Below are 22,874 nucleotides of genomic sequence, written 5' to 3'. Positions count from 1 at the left end.
ATTTAATATAATTTCATAGTTCCCCTAAATCATTCATGGGTATATATACAACATTCAACAGTTCCACATCCTGTCATTTGAATAAGAATGATTATTAAAGTTTAGTCTGAGACTAAAATGCAAAAGCATTTTACTGTTTTTATTATTAAAAATGCAATAATGAAATATTTTAAAATGTTATAGCAATTATCTTTTCATTGAGCAAACCTGTGTTGTCAACTATGTCACATTAAAATGTTAAATCACTATTTTAATATCAAATTACAGAAAGATAGAAAATGCTAAAATTTGTCTTCTGTGCAGTGTATTTCTCTCAGCATTTTAGTACATGTGATCTGTCATGGTTGAGAGGTGCTGCATTATACAGGAAACACCACAGATTTTGAAGGTCCCAGAGTTGAAATAATGACAAGTTCTAGGAAATATGTACGTCTTCATCACTTTAAAAAGTTGGGATAATTAGCTATTTTTCTGGATTCCTAAACCCACGCCTGCAGGACATCACTGGAAAGTGAGCAAATCCTGAACATCTGGGCTTACAAAAATGAAATGAATCACAGAAGCCATTCTGTACATTGTATGCTGTGGGCATCAATGTTGTGGTCTCCCCTAGACCTGCTGGGCCACCTGCATTGGGTTCTCACTGGCATAGGTAACAGTAGAACAGTAGGGCAGCTCTTGTTGCCCTGGAATGAGTGTTAATGAGGAAGAAGCATGGGGGTGAGGGGTACTGTATTCAGATACTTGCCTTTCAATGAATCCAACTTGGTTCTCACAATATTATCTATAAAACTGAACTATATGTCTTCATCACACTGGATGTAATCATTACATGGAGGACTTTGACCTTGGACTTTGTCCCATTACATTGTTAAAAAACAAAAAATATATATATTTTTAATAGATTTCATGAGGAGCTAATTGTGCATAGCTTTGATTGCTTATGGGGAACTATCAGATGAGGTCCACACTGGGTCAGCAATTTACATTTATGCTCTTTGAATCACAAGGTCTTATAATCTATGCAGTTTTTTTTTTTTTAATGAGCTTACTTGCTTTCAACAAACAATAGCCAAATTATGGAAAGAGTCCAAATGTCCATTAACTGATGAATAGATAAAGAAGATGTGGTTTATATATACAATGGAATACTACTTGGCAATGAGAAAGAATGAAATCCTGCCATTTGTAGCAATGTGGATGGAACTGGAGGGTATTTTGCTAAGTGAAATAAGTCAGTCAGAGAAAGACAGATGTCATATGTTTTCACTCATATGTGGAACTTGAGACACTTAGCAGAAGACCATGCGGGAAGGGAAAGGGGAAAAAATAAACAGAGTAGGTGGGAGGCAAACCATAAGAGACTCTTAAATATAGAGAACAAACTGAGGGTTGATAGGGGTGGGGGTCAGAGAGAAGGGAAAATGGGTGATGGGCACTGAGGAGGGCACTTGTTGGGATGAGCACTGGATGTTGTATGTAAGCGATGAATCATGGAAATGTACCCCCAAAACCAAGAGCACACTGTATATACTGTTAGCCAACTTGATAATAAATTATATTAAAAAAATAATAATAAAATAAAAAATAAAATGAGCTTATAATCAAAACTGAAAAATCATCTGAGTAGTACCAATTATATTATATTGTATTATAGGCAAATTACACTGCTATATTACAGTGTTAATGGAGATTGCCAGTCAGAAACTACTTATCTTATGGGTGGTTAGTAAACACTTGACTGATTTACACTGGTGTTATTCACATTAATACATCAAATCAGTCCTAAGGGATGCTACAAATTGAAAGCTTATAACTTAAAAGAACTTTACTTTATTAAAATTGAAGGAGGAACTGCTTATACTTGCCCCCTCCTCCTATATTAACATCTTTGTTTAGTTCTTGGGTATCATAGATTTGATTCCTCAGGAGATACAAATGAAAGTAAGTGTGCGAGAATCTTTATCAGGATGTGCTTTGGAAAACAACACTTGTAAGTGGGTGAGGGAAGCAGGATGGAGCAGAAGGCAAAGTTGAACTGTGATTCTGTTGCGACAAGCCTGCGGCCAATCCCTGAAGTCTGAATGTGGACTGCCCCTGAGAGAGATCCCCAGATTGAGGCAAGGGAGCCTGGACTTGCTGCCTGTCATCCACCAGTCATGGGATGTGGGCCACCTCTGCAGAAAGAAACCTAACATTGGGCAAGACCGTTCTTTTTGGCTGAGGGCCATTTCTAGAGAGGGACTCAGCTCTGAGTCATCAACAGGTAACATCCTAATAGCTGGGAGAATAAGTGCCTAGGTCCTGAAGGTGGAATTTAGGTGGCACATCATAGAGCCCACTACCCTGAATTATACCACAAATTCACCACGTGGGAGTTAAACTCAGTCTCTTCTTAACAAGTTAAATTTTTCTTCTGACTTTCCTCTCTTTGTAATCAGCATCACCATTTTTCCTTACCCAAGGTAGTAGAGTAGAAATCTGAAGATTTCTAAAAATTGCCTTGGGCGATTTTTAACAGTCTGTCACATTTAATTTCCAGCATATTTATCCTTTTAAACAATTTTAAATAATTCACTACAAAATGAAATCTGGCATAAATCCTATCTGTCTTTTACTCCCTGAATTAACTGAAGAAGCCAAGACAACAGATTTCTAGGCAGTTTGGAAACTGGTGATATAACTAAGGAATGAGGAGGTGCTGGGGTTTTTTTTTTTTTTTTTTTCTCTTTTAGAGAAGAAAGGTTGAGTCAGTGGTCGTCAGGCAAATAAATTCTCAACTATTTTCTGGAAGTCTAACTCTGTTTATAAGAAGGAAAATGAATGACCTTGAAAAATAATGTTGTTATTTTATGTTAAAAAAATTAGTTAACATGAGCTAGATGTTTTCAGAAATTGAGATTAAAAAAAAACCTAGCTAGGAATTGTGGGTACAATCTCACCTTCGACTCGTGTAACTATGCTGTCAGAGACCTAGCTGCCACTCCAAACACTGTCCTCAAAGTACTCACAGGGAAACACGGGGGATATTAAATTATCATGTAATTAAATTAAATTATCACTTTGCAATCCCACCAATAAGGCTGAAATGGCACTTTGGTTATGAATCCTTGCTTGCAAATCCTTTTACTCTGGGATGAGAACTCCTTCCTGGCAGAAGCAGTTTCGGCTTAAAGGTGAAATTGTGGATTAGATGTTTGTACAAGAATTCTTGCACCCTAAGGACAAAAATTAAAATTCATTTGTTTTTTATACTTACGATCGTCGGGTTTTTGAATAATTTTACTTGCTCAAAACATGGGTCTATATTGTACATATTGATAACGTCATGTTCTAAATATAAAACTGTTTTAAATCTTAGCAATATTTTCTAGTTAAGTAGTAAGTAGGGACATTTTAATGTTAGGAACTTTAAAATGTGCAAATAGCTATTTCCAAATGAAGAGGCCAGAAACCAGCAGAGTTGGTTTGAAGCAAGAGCAGTGGGGGCCACCAGAGTTTATCTCCTTCACACTCATTGTATGCATAGCACTTACAAGATACTATAATGATGTTCACAGTGCAGAAAAAACATTCTCTCAGGTTTCTAATAATATGAAAAGGAAAATAGGGCAGGAAGACTGTTGGTGTTCAGTTTTCTTCTTTAAGCCTGTGAGGTTTCTTAAGCAAGTCCTATTAGATGCATGAGATGACGATGAAATTTCTCCGAGAAACCACCCTTAAAGTCTCAGGGCCCATAATGAGCCTGTGTAGCTGACACAAAGTAGTGCCCCCAAGTATACATTAGATGTATGTGTTTGTATCCACACAGGAAAGTGCACATCCTCATTGCAAGTGTACCTTTCCATGAATGAGCCATATGAGAGAACCCTATAGAATGTTATTATATGCCCTCCCTGTATCCTTCAAATTCTCTTTGGGATCTATGTGGATGACCCAGGTGGCAATGAATGGATGAAGAGTAGTAGCTTAGTGCCTAGTGGCACCACACAGTGGACACACAGAGATCTGCTGAAATACATGTGGTGATGGATGATAGGCCAACATTTTTGGACCCAACAGTCTTCACTCAGGAATGCTTTGGATAAACCGTCTGAACAAGAGGCTTTTGAAAGGATAGCTTAAAGCAGAGATCCTCAAACTTCAGCCTGTTTCAGGATCACTTAAGGGCTTATTAAAACACAGATTCCTGGACCCCATCCCCAGAGTTTCTGATTTGGCATGCCTAGGGTGAAGTCTGAAAATCTGCATTTCTAACAAATTCCCAGGTACTACTGCTAGTCCAGGGATCACACGCTAAGAGCCTAAAGGAAAGAGACCCTTCACTGTTCTCTTCTGAGGTCCTCAAATTCATTCAAGTTGCTGGGCCCAGTGGTGAGGATGACTGCAAGGTGGAGATGAGTGAATGCCTTCAAGTAATGAAGATGAGCCAGCGATCTGAGATGGGGCAGGGAGTGTGGAATAGGTCTGCACGAAGACCTTGGGAAATTAGACAAAGAGAGCAGTGTGCTCTCCTCCTTCTTTGTAAATGGTAAAGTAAAGTTGTATAGCTACCCCTCTTTTCTTTTCATACATCCTGTTTGTTTTGTCCACACAAGCAGCATTCCTGCTCCCTTGCAGATCCATTCTTCCTCCACTCCAGTCACTCATTTCTGGTGGGCTTAGAATCAGAGCATTAGGCTCTTGGGCCATAAATGTGGGTGCATAACCTTCTTCCCTTAGTAAATATTCCTGTGGGACACGACCAAAGTCTAGCCAATCAGAGTTCTTCCTCAGGAATTTGTACATTTTACTAGTCAGGAAAGTTCTAACTCGATTTCTGCGCAGAACTCTGCAAATATGTTCAAATGTGTTAGCCATATGGCCCACCATGGAGAATATTCAAGAGAATGAAAAAGACAAAAGTCAAAAAGAAAGAAGAGAAGTGAACCATGTCAGCAATAAATCTCTGCACCTAGTCAGTCACTAAGGGCTCAGAGCTATTTGGGTTCTGCAACAATTTCTTCATCAGTGTCTCTCTAACTGTCATCTCCTTACTGTCACCCTGGTTTATTGTCTGTTTCTTTCTGAGAGTGATTTTAATTGGTTTTCTGTCACTTGCAAAGGGGAGAATCCTGACTATTATCCTTCTTAATTAAACTCTGAAGGACAGAGGTGGAAGAGGCACAGAAGGGTGTTAGTGATAGGATGCTCACACAGACTGCCAGGCTCTTGCAGCTACAAGGAGCAGAGCCTCACCAAGGTCTCCTTAAGAGAAAGTCCACTGACACATATGCAGAGACTGAAAGAGGAATGCCACCAAAAAGCTGAGACAGGTTTAGGGCCAGCTACTCTCTAGGTCTCTTTCTTCTAGCCTTTTCTGCATGTCATTGCTGCTTCTCAGAGTGTCTGTTCCATTCTCCATTTACTCCTCTTGAGCCGTACTCTGCCAGTTTTCCAGTCCAAATCCCAGGAGGTCGGCTAGTGACACTGCTATTCGTATTGCGCAGGGCCCCTTGTTCCTGACCACTTGTGGGTGGCCAGCCAACCTCTCCGGGTGAGGCACAACCTCTAGTCCCATCAGAACCTTCCTCTGAACAATAATAAAAAAGCTGGGGAATTTAGGAGGAGGCAGACACTTCATTTTGTCCATTGTAGGAGATGTGTGTTCCAAAACAGGAGGAATGAAGAATCATGGCATGCAACATCAAGCAAATATTAAATAAACACATTTGCAACAGAACATTGAAAGTGCACCAGAGAGGTGGGTATGGGGAAGATACAGGTCAAGGACTTGCTAAAGTGATCTGGGTCAGAGCCAAAGGCCTCACTCAGGTCCTAGAAAAAGCAAGACCAGGGTGGACACTTCTAAGTGCAGAAGGCTGAGACTGCTCACAGCCACAGCAAAGTCTCTGGCCTCTACTTGGCTTGACCTCTACTCTCTGACTGGTGGAAAATGAGGATAGCCTCCACATGTTCTTCCCTTTCCCCCATCTCTCCAAAAAACTGGCGTTGTGGTGGGGGTCGGGGGGGAGTCACACCGATCTAGAGTGGGGTTCTAGGAATTGACCGTGGGCAAGTTTCTTAGATTCTGAAACCTTAGTTTCCTCATCTAAAGATGACATTATTGGCTTTCAAAGGGTTTTTATGAAGAACAAATAAGACAATGCCTGTGAAACACTTAGCCTAGTTGCAGGCACAAAGTGTTCATTGGATGTTAGTTATCATTGCTATATCATCATCATCATCATTATCATTTTCATTATAATATTTTCAAGGTGAATGAGTGTAATATGACTCCAGGGATACATTTGTGAACAAAGCTTATCTCTCTACCTGTTTGCTGATACTAGTCATTTTCTAACAAACATCTCCCACTTAGAAGTAAAATTAAAATCCTAATATATTTAAACTATACAGTTATATGTGCCAAGTGAATACTACTTTACACAATTTAGAAGATTTTTATTTTAAATTTTTTTTTTTTAACGTTTATTTATTTTTTTTGGGACAGAGAGAGACAGAGCATGAACGGGGGAGGGGCAGAGAGAGAGGGAGACACAGAATCGGAAACAGGCTCCAGGCTCTGAGCCATCAGCCCAGAGCCCGACGCGGGGCTCGAACTCACGGAGCGCGAGATCGTGACCTGGCTGAAGTCGGACGCTTAACCGACTGCGCCACCCAGGCGCCCCAGAAGATTTTTATTTTAAAAAAGAAAGAGAGGAAGGAGGAAAGGAAGGAAAGCAAAAAGGAGTATGGAGGGAGGGAGGAAGGGAAGAAGGAAGGACTTGTAAAAGTCTTTTCCTTTTAAGATTTTATACTTCGTTATAAAAGAGATTGATTCCTATTGTTAATTGATGTATCAGTGCAATAACAACAACAAAAAGCCAGAAAAAGATACCTAAAAATCTTTTCATTTTGTAATACAGAATATCTGGGTATATTTATGTAAGATATATACTTTATGCAAGATAGTATAAAATCATATCTTGCAGAGACCTTATGTAAGATAATGTAAAATCATTCATTTGGTCCAGCATGCCTCTAGCATTATCAAAAGTTCACTTGAAAAATATATGAAAAGGTTGGGAGGATGTGGCTTAAATATAATCTTCAAGTTTAAAATTTAATTTTACATACTGCCATGCTGTTTCATTAAATATGCAGGAGAGGGAAGAGTAGTATTTTTCAGACTTGAAAAAATTAATCCATGTTTCTTGGCATGGACAACCAATGTTATATTTAAAATATACATATATAATGTGAGACCCATTATCTAATAAAAGTCATGAAATCTATCTTATTCACTTTGTAACTTACACTGACTGGAAGTTGATCAAAGAAAACTATTTCCCTTTTTACTTTTTATTACATTGTTACTATTTTTATGGACAAAATTTAAAATGTATGATAAAAATCCAATATACAGTAATTGAAACATACAGCCTGACCTCACATTGTTCTGATAAATCTGTTCATTTCTGGCCATTTTCAGTGTTGCTATAGTGAACAGTGTTGACAAGTGGATGAAAAAAGCTTATAAATGGAATTCTGATCATAGATAAGACTGAACATAAACTGTCTCCCCACATTTCTGCATGTTAGGAGGCCCGGCTTGTGCCCCAGATGGCCATCTCCCAATAATACATAAAACATTTCTTGCTAGAGCTCGGCACACGTTGAATGCACAGGTCATTTGAACAGAACAATAATTCAATTCAGTTAATAATGACCTCACTGGGAACAAACACAGACACAGGATGATGCTGTTAGAAGAACAAAATCGTATTAGAGTTTTAAAAATGAAATTCTTAAAAAGCCGCCATGCTCTCTTGTCAAAATAGCACTTAAATGTATTCAGTGTTTAGCGACCAGGCAGGCTCACTGAGTTTATTTTAGTCTCTTGAATTTTACTGCTGTGTTTCTGTGCCATGTTTCTTCAGTTTTCATGCTGGTAGCTTTCCTGGGAAGGTCAGTGTTGCCTACTGAACTCTCTATTGGCTTACTGGCTGAGCTCTTTGATGAAGAAGCCTTGAGTTTTTCACTTTTTCTTTTCTTCTGGCTGAGATGGCAGTCAATGAGGAATGACTGCAGAAAGTTTCAGAAGGACGCATGGGAATCATTTAATCAGACCAATAAAATAAGCTATTTATGTATGTAACAGTTATAGTAACCTCAACCACCAAGGCCATATTTCTCTACAATAATTTTTAGGTTTAAGGATAATTTTATTTCTAGCTTATAAGGCTTAAAATTCAGGATTCCCTTCTTTGGCAGAAATGAATGAACTCAGCCAGGAGAAATCAGAATCTAGAATGACCCCTTTCTGGCATCTACATACTTGCTAACAAGATAGCTTCATGTTTTGACACCACTGATGTACATGAGATCAGGCCCCACCTACATGGAATTTTTAGCCATGATGTTCATTTCTGTATTTTAAAACTAAGCTCAAGTGCTATTGAAATTAGGCCCTTTATTGTCATAATTTTAACTGTTAAAACCATGTTATCTAACTTAATAAACAGCAGGAGCTTTTAATATGCTTTAAAAAAAACTTTTTAATGTTTATTATTCTTGACAGAGAGAGAGACAGAGCATGAGCGGTGGAGGGGCAGAGAGAGAGGGAGACACAGAATCCGAAGCAGGCTCCAGGCTCCGAGCTGTCAGCACAGAGCCTGACACAGGGCTTGAACTCACAAACCGTGACATCATGACCCAAGCCAAAGTCGGATGCTTAACCAGCTGAGCCCCAAATATGTTTTTGCTTAATACATTTTATTAAAAAGATCTTTAACTTTTTGGGATGCAAATTATAAACTTGCAGAAAATATGGGTAAAAAGAAAAAAGATAGAGTCTGTTCAGATCATTGTGACTTTTTTGAAGTTTGCGTGGTTCTCTCTCTCTGTCTCTGTCTCGTCTCTAGTGGGGAAGAAGCGAGAGAGAGAGAGAGAGAGAGAGAGAGAGAGAGAGAGAGAGAATCCCAAGCAGTCTCTGAGCTGTCAGCACAGGGCTTGATCTCACGAACCCTGAGATCATAACCTGAGGTGAAATCAAGAGTCAGCTTCTTACGTGACTGAGCCACCGAGGTGCCCCACATCATTATTATTTTAATGTTGGAAAACAGGGAGAAAACTGTAGAAATTTTGTCAGCAATTGTTTTATAGTTTAATTATTTTATTTGTTGCATGCCCCCTCCCCACCCTGTCTATCCTAGTAAGCTTAAAAATGCTAAATCTACAGAGTTGTGCATTTATGCTTGGGAAACACATTTCTTTTTTGTTTTGTTTTTTTTTTTTTTTTTTTACTGAGGTTTTCTTTTTTATTCAAGTATAATTAACACATAGTGTTATATTAGTTCCAAGTGTATAACATCATGATTCAACAATTTTATACATTTCTCAGTGCTTATCAAGATAAGTGTACTCTTAATCTTTATTTCACCCATCCCCTCACCCATCTCCCCTCTGGCAACCACCAGTTTGTTCTCCGTATTTAAAAGTCTGGGGGGTGGCAGGAAACACATTTCTTTATAGGAACTAACTCATTAACTTATTTCTGTACCTGCATCACCAATATCAACTGGAATACCCTGTAATAGTGGCAGTTTATTAACCTCTGCTGTAAAAGCAGAAGTAACACTCACGCTCTTCTTTCATGAAAATGGTGGTTAGGGTTAGGGGTGTTTTAGGGATAAAGTAATCTGGGGGAGAGGGGGAGGCAGTTAAAGAAGCAGAGTCATTTTCTACTACACATATATACATTTTTAAGGATTAAAGTGGTATCTATAATCCAAACAAGATATCCCTTATTCCTTCATTTTCCTCTCCTTGCTTTTACTGATACTTCTCCCAGAAGATACAGTCCTTGCCTCTAAAAGAACTTACTATCTGAAGGAGAGGAAACATAGAAGGTAAATAAATAAATATACAAGGCAGCAGGTAATTTAGGGGCCATGTTCTTAGTATAGGAGTTCGGAGAAATAGATAAGGAAAGGCTTCTTGAAGGAATTGCAACGCGTATGTGCAGATTCTGCTCCTTTGATATATACGAGGTTGTCCTCAATTCTCTCTGAGGCTGAAGGGGGATTTCCCTTCCTGTCACTACCCCCAGGTGCTATTCTGTCTCACCACCTCTAAAGATGCAGAAGATCCTTCTGCAGCTATACCCATTGTGTCAGTGGCAACAGCTCAGCTTCTCAGTTTATCTGCTTTAAGGCTGGCAAGGCTTGCAGAGACTGAGAAGAGTGTTGAAGAGTACCCTTCTCAAGGGAAAAGGGAGGGAGGTGGAGCACAGGAAGCCACACTCCTCTCCTGGCTTAGGCACTTGGAAAGGGGCAGCAGGAGGGAGGAAAAGTCCAGCAGTGCCGCTCATCATCACAACAGTAACATTTACGCAGCACTTACTGTGCAGAGAACTGTTCAAAGCAGTTTACATGGGCTATTAACTCAGGTGACTCTCCCAACAATCCTATAAGGAAGTACTATTAATACCCCCATTTTACAGATGAAGCACAGAAAAGCTAATTAAGTTGCCTAAGATCACACAGCTACTTAATTGACATAGTTGGGACTTGAGCCCAGGCACGGCTGGACTCCAGCACCTCTGCTCTTATATGGTTCACAACTCAGGCTGCACATTAGAATCATTTGGAGAGCTGTTGAGCAATATTGATACCTGGGCCTCAATCCCAGAAATACTGATTTAATTGATCTGTAGTGGGGCCTGGGGGCAGGAGTACTTTTTAAATTTCCCCAGGTGATTCTAATGTGCAGCCAGGATTGCCAACCCAGCTCTTCTACCTCTCACTATCCTGTTAACTCATTATCCCTGCACCTCTCCCCTCCGCCCTGTTACTGAGACTATTTTGCTCTGATCTTAGACTCTGCCATGCTCATTTTTCTTCCCACACAAAATGGCTCTAGTAGTGGTGTTAAAATATGTCCACAAATCCTGTGACACTCCTCTCTTCAAAAGGTGAAGCCTAACTGCCCCCGCCCTTGGGATGTGGGCCGGACGTAGTGACTTGCTCCTATTAAATAGAATTTGGTGGAAGAGATGGTCTGGGACTTCCAAGACTAGGTCCTAAAAGAGGTTGCAGCTTCCTCCCTGTCCTGTCTTGTGAATCGTGGACTGCCCGCTCTGGGGGAAACTAGCTGCTATGCCATAAGAACACTCCAACAGCCCTATGGGGAAGATCTCATGGCAAGGAAATGTGGTTTCCTGCCAACAGCCAGTGAAGAACTAAGGCCTTCCAGCAAGTAATGACCGAGTGAGCCAAACTGGGAGTGAATCTTCCAGCCCCAGTGAATCCTCAAAATGACGACTCCAGTCCCAGCTGATGTCTTGAATGCCACTTCATGAGAGATCCTGACCTCAAGCCATCCTCCTAAGCTGCTCCCAGATTCCTGACACTCAGAAACCATGTGAGCTAATAAATGTTCATTGTTTTACACTGATAAATTGTGGGGTAGTTTGTCATGTAGCAACAGATAACTAATAAAGCTGCCTTCATCCCCACCCTCCCACATTGGCTTGGAGCTGGGGAAGTTGCCAGGGCCACAACAGAAAAGTGTTCTGACATCCCAAGGTGGAATTTCGAATGTATTTACCATAGAAACATAGCTCCATGCATATTTATGTATGTACATATATGTATGTAAATGCATAGGAAAAGTCTGGAAGGAACAAGCCATACTGTTGATAGTGGTAGAACCAGAAATAGGAGAGGGAGTGGGATTAGGAGTGGGGGAAGAAGCCTAGGGGAATTTTCCTTCCTGCCCTGTAGACTACTGTGTTGTTAGGATATTTCACACTGAGAATGTATCTATGTATCACCTGGGTAATTAAACGTATTTTCCCACGTAAAAGCAAGAGGGGTAAAAAAGAAGCATAATTGTACCTGAGTGTGGGTTCTTTTGAAGCAGAGTATTAGGAATATAGTTCTACAAGTACACTATGGATACAACAGTATTTCATAGTCTGTCCTGACAGCCTTAACATCAGGCCCAGCACTGCATTGCGGGCGCTGTACTGATGAATGAACCAAAACAGGCCTTGGAGCTTGACCCGCACGTGTGTGTGATTTCCATCTCTGACAGTCACTAGCTTGGCAAGTCATGCACCTGTTCCCAGCCTGTTTTCCTCATCTGTACAGTCAAGATAATGATAGAGAATTAAACAGGGCTTTACACAGTGCATGATCCAGAGGTGGCACTCATTAACTGTCATTGTATGGAAAAATATGTTCCTAGTTCCAAACATATATATTTTGGGATCATTACAATGTAAATAAATTGAGGGCTCCATGAATTCTATGTTTTTGTTGTTTTACCTTTTCTTTGCAAAAGGTCCACGACCCAAAACAGACTTTTAAAACACACTTAGTGCATGAATATTGCAAACATTGCAGTGATCAAATATTTGTTTTTTGTTTAAAGTGATAAAGACCTGAACATATTTCATATTTACAGGGGAGAAACTGGGGACAGTGGAGATGCGCATGTAATCCCAAAGAGTTGAAACAATGCTAAATCTGAATTGTACTGGACGTTAACATGAAAGAAAGCTGGACCATTGCATCCTGCACACAGACCTTAGAGGTCACACACAGGGATCCTATAGACCCCAGAATATCAACAAAGGTATTTCCTTTAACCCATACAGTGTTTTTGAAAAACATTTGAATTTGTTGCCCATATTTAAACTTGGAAGATTTTATATAAAAATACAGGTCTCAGACTGCTCTTAGAAAACTGACATATCTGGCTATCTTGTGTCACTTGGCTTGGACAGTGTTATGGATTCCTCTTTCTGTCAGGATAAGGGTTTTCCAAGAGACCACAATTCCTACTTGGACTTGCCTGTGTTACTCACTAGGGCTACTTCCTTGCCCCTGGGTGCATTCAGTTTGCACCTCTGAAACTCTGGATGTTTATTCCAGTGCAATAAGAGTGTTATTGGTATAGGATGATCATGTGCTTTGACAATTATAAAAAACTGCCTAAGCACGCCTACAATGTAGAGATCCCAGAAATGAAGGCCATCTCTCTCTGTTTACCTTTTAATGAACTGAAGGAAAAAATGTAAAACTCTCTGAAATGTTTCTATGAGGACATGAAGAGCTGCTATTTATAGTCTACTTCTGCAATGAGGTGATATTTATTAGGAGGACCTCCAGTCTCTCAAGTGCTCTAAAGTTGTATGCCATCATAGCCAGTCTATTTGTGTCGTTTTTTCATTGGATTGAGTAGGCTGGGACTCTTCCCCTCTACACATGCTCCAATCCTACCAATGGAAGAAAAGCCTGAACCATGACACTGGCCTTTGATATATAGAGAGAGATACTTATCAACTTTGGTGATACTGAGTTCATTTTTAATATCATGGAGTCACTTGTAAATGAATACCTATTCGATACTTGTGAAATCAATGTTCTTATCTGGTCATTATTAAAAACAAACAAAAAATCAGTCCTATTTCCTTAATTCTGCTTGAAAATCTCTTCACAGCACAATTATTCCCCATAATTAACAAAAGCTAAAAGATGAATTTGTGGTAAAAAGAGTCTCTCATTTGCTAGTAATGTTTTTAGCTTGGGTCATTTCCCTCCAACATTTTATTAAGGAAACTTTTCTTTTCTTGTCTTTTCTTTTTTAAAGATTTTACTTTTAAGTAATCTCTACACCCAACATGGGGAGATCAAGAGTCACATGCTGTACTGACCAAGCCAGCCAGGTGCCCAAGAAAACATACAGAAAAGTTGAAAGAATGACACAATGAATACCCGTACATTTACCATCCAGATTATATGATTTACATTTGCTATATTTACTTTAACACATACACATTTATTCCTCTATCAACCTATCACTTCACATTCATTTTTTGATACATTTCAAAAGAAGTTGCAGACATCGGTGCATCCGACCCCCCCAAACACTTCAGCATGCATATCATTAGAGTTCAATATTTGCTTCTGGGTTTAAAAATGTTTTTAGTGTGGTACAATATGTGTAACATAAAAAAATTACATTCGAATCATTTGTAAATATGCGGTTCTGTGGCATTAAGTACATTCACATTGTTGTACAACCATCACCACTGTCCATCTCCAGAACTTGCCATTTTCCTTCACTGAAACTCTGTATCTATTAAACAAGAACCCCCCACTCCCCTCTCACCTCAGCCCCTGGCAACCACCATTCTCCTTTCTGTCCCTGTGAATCTGACTACTCAAGGTACCCATGTAAATGAGATCATACAATACTTATTCTTTTGTGACTGGCTAGTTTCATTTAGCATAATGTCTTCAAGGTTCATCCACGTTGTAGCGTATGTCAAAATTGCCTTCCTTTTTCAGGCCAAATAGTATTCCCTTGTATGTGCATAGTATATGTTGTTTATCCATTTCATCCACTGATGGACACTTGAGTTGCTTCCACCTTTTACCTATTGTGAATAATGCTCTTATGAACATGGGTGTACACATGTCTTTTCAAGTCCCTGCTTTCACTTCTTTTGGGTATATTCCCAGAAGTGGAATTGCTAGATCATATGGTAATTCTATATATAATTTTTTGAGGACTCTATGGTTTCTTTTTTATGTAAAATTTACACACAGTGAAATACACACATCTTAATCTACAGTTTGATGGGTTGCGGCAAATGCATACTCTAGTGGATTTTTTTTGTTTCTTTTTTAGGTCCTTAATATATGTAAGAATTTTTCAGTTAGAATGCTGACATTTTCTGTGACCAGAATCCTGATGGAAAGAGTGTAGTGTTATATGACACCAGGCATTCATTTTCAGGATCTACTGACCTTACTAATTCTCATATTTTGAAATCTGTAAAAGATCTCACAGTCCTGAAATTAGGAATTTGCAAAAACAATTATCTCCATCTTCCACTACCAACTATAAACACTTAAGCTTGTGTAAGCAATGACTATAGTTGTTTCAAAGAGGGATTTTTAAGCAGAAGAATGCATGTTGAGCTAAGTTGCATTCTTACCCTACCCATTACAGGGGATGAGATGATCTCCCCCTGTATCTATCATGCAGATTTTCCAGAGTCTGTAATGAGGCTCTTCCTAAAGATTCTAAGCAGGCAGTGAACAATATTTATCTTGTGTATCAAGAATTTATGTTATTGAAAATGAAAACAACAATGTATACAACAATCAGATTGGGAAGGTAGTAGTCTCATTGTGAAGGGAGTGGGAAAATAGACATTCTCAGATACTGTAGGTGGCATGATAGGAGGGTTTTACTTACTGCTTGTTAACATTTTTAATATACCTTTTTCCAACCTCAGGAGTTTCACTTCTAGGGATTTTTTTTACAGAGTTGCTTGTACAAGTGCACCAAGATATATATTTGTACACTGTTGTGCATTGCTACATGGCTTATAGTAGCAAAAAACTGGAAACAACCCAAATAACAGTCAGTAGGTAACTGGTAAAAATAATTCCTGATATACCCACGTTTAACTGGTATAATTTGCTTTAACAGCTTGGACACAAATAAGGTTACATCGTTTCTCTTTTTTTCAAATTTTATTAGGCCTGAACATCTATGTGCCCGATTAGTGCCAGAGGAAGTCCACTGCCTGTCTCCTTTCTTAAGGCCTCTTCCCTCCCCTTAATTATACAACCACCCTGAGGCTTTACTCTTTGCAAAGTGGCCAGTCCTGCTTCTAAATGCCTCATGGAGAGAGAACTAGGGAATCTGATTAGTTTATTACAAGCCTTATTTTCAGCGTCTGTTGCTTCTGTTTGCCATAATATGACTGTTGAAAGCTGCAAAAGTAATAAATAGGGTCTAGCATTGTAAAATAAAGATTAAAAAAAAAAAGGTTTGATTGAGACTTGTTTTAAAAAAGTAAAAGTAAAGATTATCTTATCTTTAAATGTGATTTATCTTTGAAGACATACAGATAACAACTCTAATTGCAACAATGCTCTAATTTTTAGAATAAACAAAAAAATGAATCAAGTATTGATTTGGCTAGGGGGATAATTTTTCCAGCAAAATTGTATGATGGCAAATTTTGACACTCTTCACTTCATGCTGACTTTTAGAGCAGAATCATACAAAGGTCATTTTGAAAAAAGATGTGAAGTCTTCATCAGTTTTCCTGAGAGCTTCTCTTAATCCTTTGATATTCAAATAATTCTCCTTTTGGAGAATTTATCCTCTTATCATCCTTGTTTTTCTCATCTTTAATTGTTAACTGGTCTAACACTGCCAGATACTCATTTGCTTATGGAACAGTTCTCCAAAATCACTTTCAATGACTTCATAAAATTCTGCATCTTTTGCAAGATTAGCAATCTTACGTGGCCACTGAAATGCATTTTATTTACATTGTATTGTTAGATGTTTATAATATCTACCATCAGTAAAATTGACTGGGTGGGGATAGATGCTGGTATTAAGTCAGGAGGACTATTTAAGTAGAGACTAATTTAGTAAGTGGTCAGTTTATTAATGGATATTTTCTGTTATGACCAATTTTTGCTTTCCTACACAACTTAGCAACTAGTGATTCAGATAATGATAATGAATAGCTGGATAACAAGAAATTACTATGCAGCACTAAAAAGGAATGAGTTGTGTGTTGACATGGAAAAATGTTTCACAATGCATGGTTAAATGAAAAGAGCAAGTTCCAAGGATACGAATAGCATAACAATATTTCCATGAAATAGTAATAGTAAAGGTTAGCGTATGCATCAAAAATATAAATAAATAAAACAACTTAGAAAAGTATACTGTATTAGCAGTCATTTCCAAGAGGTGTGGGGCAGGGAGGAAAGCTCATCTTGGTGGCCTTATTTTTAATGAGTAATTCATTACACTTTTAAATCTGATAAAAGCCAATTAAAAATATTTTTAACTAATACAGCTTAGAAATGTCCAGAGGTTAAAAAAGAAAAAACGAAAAAGAAAAGAAAGATGGGCTGCCACTACATTAATGTCCAAAGAGTATAGTCTTAGAAAGAGCTTTTACAGACCCATTTTGAAGGGGCATAATGGGATTCTTCAATATAAACCTGTTTTGTTATAAACACCCCAGAACTCATTCTCACAATAGTCAAGCCAGAAACATTTACTGAGAATCTGTTATTTTCATGATACTGCGTTGCACTTAACCGCTCAGAGGAATACAAAGATCTATAAGACTACCGAAGCCTGTCCTCAAAAATCTAACACCTTTTTGGTAAGAGGCTCCTGACTGAACGAAGTAGGCAACAGCACCTGATCACCAGGACCCAAGGTCTCAGCAAGATGGTACGCCTGTGCCAAGGTGGAGACAGTGATTAGTTGAGTTTTCAGCGCCTTTGCTGCTGCCTAGAATTCTGGGCGCCCAAGCATTGGGTGAGTGTCAGAACTGAGCATAGATATTCATCTTCAGAGAAGAATGCAGTTTCTTCATTCTCCATGGGAAAAGAAATTCATAGATTTGTTAAAGACCAGTTAGAGCTCCATTCAGATCTTGTGAAGGCTTCAGGGGGCTTTTGATGGGGATACTGAAATGAGGTGGTAAACAGGGGGGGAGGGTATTTATTTTTTTACTCTTCTGCCCTACTTTATGAATGAGAAACCTGAGGCTGACTCAAGGTTACGCTGCTGCTAAGGACAGAATCAGGATTTGAACCTAGCACTTGTGACTCTAGAGCCTGCTGTCTTAATTTTTATAATCCATTCCTTTCTCATTGCAGGTTATAGTCTAATTGTCACCTGCTACTTGTGGAAGGAAGAGATGTTTGGCACTGATCAATGTGTATATTTACTGGGAAGTTTACCCCAGGAGAAAAGAGAAAACCAGCTGTGTGAATGGAATTTGGAGAAAGGTAAGACCTCCTGTAAACAACAACAAGATCCATGAAATCTCTATAGTCTTCCTGGATAAGAAGTTGGCAAGATTTCTGTAGACTTGGTCTTCCTTTTCACTCCTGGAAATAATCCATTTAGGGCAGAGTTGAAGCACATAAACAGAGTAATACTTTCTCTTCTGCCTCTCTTCTGCTTAAGCAGTAGACAATCAGCAGTTCTTTGGATTCTCAATTTAGTTGCAACAAAATTCACTTTGAAAAATATGCTGTTGAGACACTTCAATTACAGACTCACTTTGTATGGCATATTCAATATATAGGATAAAATTGCTTTATATGTGCTATATAACATATAGCGATAATGTAGTGTGCTGTAGTATTTACCACTTTATTGTACCAACTTGTTCTTTACAGCTCTTCAAAATACAGGGAAAGTATGACCTTATTAGAGTGAGAGTTAAAAACTTAAAAAAACTGTATATTTAAAAAAAAAAATCCTTTGTGGGGCGCCTGGGTGTCTCTGTCAGTTAAGTGTCTGACTCTTGATTTCAACTCAGGTCATGATCTCATGGTTTGTGAGATGGACCCCGGCATCAGGCACTCTGATGACAGGGTGGGGACTGCTTTGGATTGTCTCCCTCACTGTCTCTCTGCCTCTCTCTCTCTCTCTCTCTCTCTCTCTCAAAAATAAGTAAGTAAGTAAATAAATAAAATTTAAAAAAATTTTAAAAATCATTTGATCTTTTAGGAAAAGTTTATTATATGTATTACCTTGCAAAATAGTATCATAGAAGAATTGGATATAGAAAAAAAAGGTTTTAGTTCACTACTGTGATCATTATAAAATAGAAGACAAATTATATAGGTCGCTTCCCTTGTTGCAGAGTGAAAACAAACTAGTATGTGAAATGCAAAAATACCCCCTTCTAATGGAAAATGTCTGGGAGTCACTGCCTTGAAAAATTTCTAAAAAGTACTCAACATCCTAAACAATAGGAAAATAACTTGTGTATAATGAGCTACACATTCTCTTCTTCTTTGCCCTCTTTATCTCTGAGAATGTGAGGAGTTGGCATTGAACATAGCAATGACTTATGGACAACCTCAAAGGTCTATGAAAAAAAAAACAATCTGCAGTTTTGCTGAGGCAAGCATCAGAATCCCAAACATTATTGTCTGAGAACAAATCACTTGATTAGTGAGTGGGCTCAGCCATCCACCTGGTATTCACATCTTAAGCAAGATCTTACGGTTCTCTATAATCGCCACATCTGCAATAAATCCTGAGAAGAGATAATAACTTTGTTTCTTTGTAAAAATGGCCCTGAAAAGAAAGTCAACTGCCAGTGCAGTGCTAAAAAATGATGGCATTTATTAATTTTCATTATCATATTTTTTATATTTAAAAATATATTTATATTTAGATTATATTTATATGGTAATTAGATGCATGACATTGGAGGCCTCTTGATATACTTATAAATTTGAAGTCTCCCTGCATATACAGGCATTTCTCTGCAGACTGGCACATGACTTCTGTAAATAGAGATGGGAAGACACCTTCTGGTTTCACCTGTTGGTTAGAAAAAAAAAAGAAAATATTATATTACTGTGATCTTTTGGGGGATAAGCTCCTTGAGAACCTAAATGTACTACATAACTGCCAGGGTCTGAGATTGGTGTTTGTCAACAAATGCTCTCTTAGGTCCATGAAGTAGTTGCTTTCCTCTAAATTTTGCTTTTAAAAAACCCTCTGTAATTGACCTTGTTCACCATTCTGCAGCTGAGAAAGGGCTCATTGTTTTTAACTGAGAGTTCCACATAGCAATCACAATAATCCTAGAATTTTATAAACCACAGAATTAAGATGGCTCTCCAAGCAGATATCACCAGGCTGTTGATAGGTGAAGAGCTTATATTTTATGCCATGTTATTAGGTATGTTAGGTTCTAACTGGAGATTGAAGTTGAATCACTTATTATTCTGCACATGCCCCTTACTGGTAGTCGGTGAAACTCAGATGAGAATACCCTGTCCAGGATTTGATTATGATGATACATGGCAAGATGTCAAGCATCTTCAGAGGTCTTAGATTTCTGGCCTAATGCCATTTGAGAGATGACCTCTGATTTTCATTTGGCCTTCATGAGGATGTTGCAAAACATTATTCTCATAACTGGTTCTAGCTGTAATTCTTTTTTTTTTTAAGTTTTTATTTAACTGTAATTCTTTTTTTTTTTTTTTTTTTAATTTTTTTTTCAACGTTTATTTATTTTTGGGACAGAGAGAGACAGAGCATGAACGGGGGAGGGGCAGAGAGAGAGGGAGACACAGAATCGGAAACAGGCTCCAGGCTCTGAGCCATCAGCCCAGAGCCTGACGCGGGGCTCGAACTCCCGGACCGCGAGATCGTGACCTGGCTGAAGTCGGTCGCTTAACCGACTGCGCCACCCAGGCGCCCCTTTAACTGTAATTCTTAATGGTTGTTGTGGAAAGGTGGTAGCATCATATAGTTGGACTTGTAGATTCTGAAGAATCTTTGTTGTCCCAGAAGAACTCAAGGAAATGTAATTTCCAAACCTGGAAAAGATTCGTATCTTTGAATCACTTGTTTAGTCTTATTGCCTTGAGTTAGATAAAGTGAGTTACTCTTTATGAAGCCTGAACAATGCCAGAAACACATCATTAAAATGTTAATTTAATTTGGCATGTTGAGGTAAGAATCCAGACAGTTTGGTTCACCTAAAAGTGAGTGGGATTAATGATACTGTTTTTGATCTAGAATAATTCTGGTCACATGAATGAGAGTTCCAAGGCAAGGAGATGGAGGTTAGTTATGAAGATGCGCTCACCGCCTTTGCAGTAGGTTCAGGACTAAAGTATAAAGTTTGCTTTCTTCAGAGTTGTTGATTGCATACTTTTGGAAAACATTAAATTCACTTTTAAGAGGAAGGCAAAAGTTAAAATTTATTTGGCTAATAAGTTTAATTTTGTGATCATGGGTTTTTCTTTTGTTCTTCACTTCCCTGCCAACTCCTTTGAACTAAAATGGAAGATCCCTTTTTCATATGCTACCACCTTGTTTTGCAAATCACCAGCAGGCCCATAGTAGAAGTTAAAACTTTGCAGGCCCAGATATCACAAGAGTATTCTTTTTCTATTTGCCAAGATAAAATCCCAACTTATGGCTTAGGACCATACTGTAAAATGTAAATAGCATTTTAATGAGCCCTATAGAGGAAGACTGGGCTGGGCCAGTTGCCCACCACTGAAAGACTGGATTTAAGGGTACCTTGGGTCATAATGAAACTAGTTTGGTGGTCTTAGCCTCCCTAGTAGACATTTTCCCACATTAGAAACCCAGCACAGGAGATCATGCAATTCCTTACAAAGGACAATTGTAGTTCTGCCCAAAACCAGAACTGGAGTGTGGATGGGATAACTAGAGGAGAAGCTAGATCAGTTAAGCTTTTAATTCTAAATTAAAATGCTGCCTAAATTTAGGAGGAAAATGGAAAGGGGAAAATAACTGCATTGTGTATTTTTATTTCTGTCCACATTCGGTAATCTCAGACACTATCTAAGGACATCTCTTTTTTTCCATTTCCTTCACTATCCATGTTTTTGACTCTGAGAATATATTTTTCAAAAACATTGACTAAAACTATTGTGTTAAACTCTCAATCCTAATAACTCCAGCTCCTGGGGCTACAGGACTGAACATCTCAACTAGATTCCATATGAACTATACTGGTATTTTTCCAACCTCTCCCTGATCCCAAATTCATCTTCTCTAACTAGCTATATCTTACCTGTCCCTTAATCCAGGCACTGTCCCAGTTCCTACAGGGAACCCTCTGTAATGACAAGCGCACACCTTCATCTCACCTTTTTAGTACTTGTCTATATGGAATAGTTAATGCCTAATCATATGCATTTGATAATCAAGTTGACTGAAAATAGAAGTGAACAGTTAAAAGGTAGATTAAAAAAAAAAAAACTCCAAAAATAAGATGCTACATTCCTGACTTTACTTCAACAAAGAGGATTCTTTACTCCTTTTACCTCTTTGGAAAAAGACTGGGGCTCTAAATCCCTTAATAATTCTACTTGATTTAAATCTGACTTTAATCCTGCATGATAAATTAAGATTCTGTATCTTTTCACCCTTGCTTTTTGGAGTAATTTGTCTAACCCAGCACCTGCATAAATAGATCAGATTCTCTAAGCAATCCAAAGGCATTCCATTTAGGCAAGGTAGAGCAAATGGTGCTATCTGCCACCCCACCAGAGGACATCCTGACCTGGATAGTGTGTGGGTCCTTGAGGAGTGGTTGTATTTAGAGACCCACTGACTGAAGGAAAGACATCTGACTCCTCTGATTGCATGTAGAGTTCCCTGGACAGCCACTACAGGTCTCCACTTACAGTACTTCCAATCCCCACCCCCCCCAGCCCCAACTTAAAAAAAAAAAAAAAAAATTGTCCCTGAGAGGCTGCCGGTAGCCATCCAGAAGGAGAAATCTGGCATTTTCCCAGCACAGTGCTGCCCTGTAGCAGGATACTGTGCCTTTCCTGGAGTTGGGCAGACTTTGCCCTAAGGTTACATTTCCACACAAAGAAGCCTTTTAAGGGTGCTGTTGCAGGCCTCTACACTGGAGGTTTACGTCTGTCAATCTCAGAAAAAAGGAGGCCGTAATAAAACTGCAGGAGCCAGCAGTGGGGAATTACAACTCCAGGATCAGCGGAGGTCTGCCTCACAGCCTTGCTCTATGCTGAGAGTTGGCCTCTCTGAGGACAGAGAACAATAAAGCAGAAGGAATTTAAGTCAATTGGCTGCTGGATTGCATTAGCAGGACTAGAGAAGGGGGCACTGGCTGAGGGTGTTGCACTGACTCTTGGCTGCTGCCATTGTGCCAACCCAGCTGGGGTATCCAGAGTCTGAGAAAATGAGAAAAGTTCACCCAAGTCAAACAAGCCACAGGAAGGATTGCAGACCCCCAAGTTGGAGGCTGTGTGTGTAGCAGCCAGTGCCACTCCATGTGTAATTCA

At 38.9% G+C, this 22,874-nt stretch overlaps 1 protein-coding gene across 1 annotated transcript in view; it reads left to right on the top strand.

Moving 5' to 3' along the window:
- Positions 1-22,874, top strand: part of ATG10 (autophagy related 10) — a 451,299-nt gene that overhangs the window by 71,601 nt on the left and 356,824 nt on the right. Inside the window, exon 3 of the mRNA XM_086697556.1 lies at positions 17,709-17,840. The gene's annotated coding sequence lies outside the window, so the exon portion shown is untranslated. The remainder of the gene's footprint in view (positions 1-17,708; positions 17,841-22,874) is intronic.

This window comes from Puma concolor, chromosome A1, assembly GCF_028749965.1.
Source record: "Puma concolor isolate L17-30 chromosome A1, mPumCon1.1.hap2, whole genome shotgun sequence".
NCBI lineage: Eukaryota > Metazoa > Chordata > Mammalia > Carnivora > Felidae > Puma > Puma concolor.
This window is presented reverse-complemented; position numbering and strand designations above follow the sequence as displayed.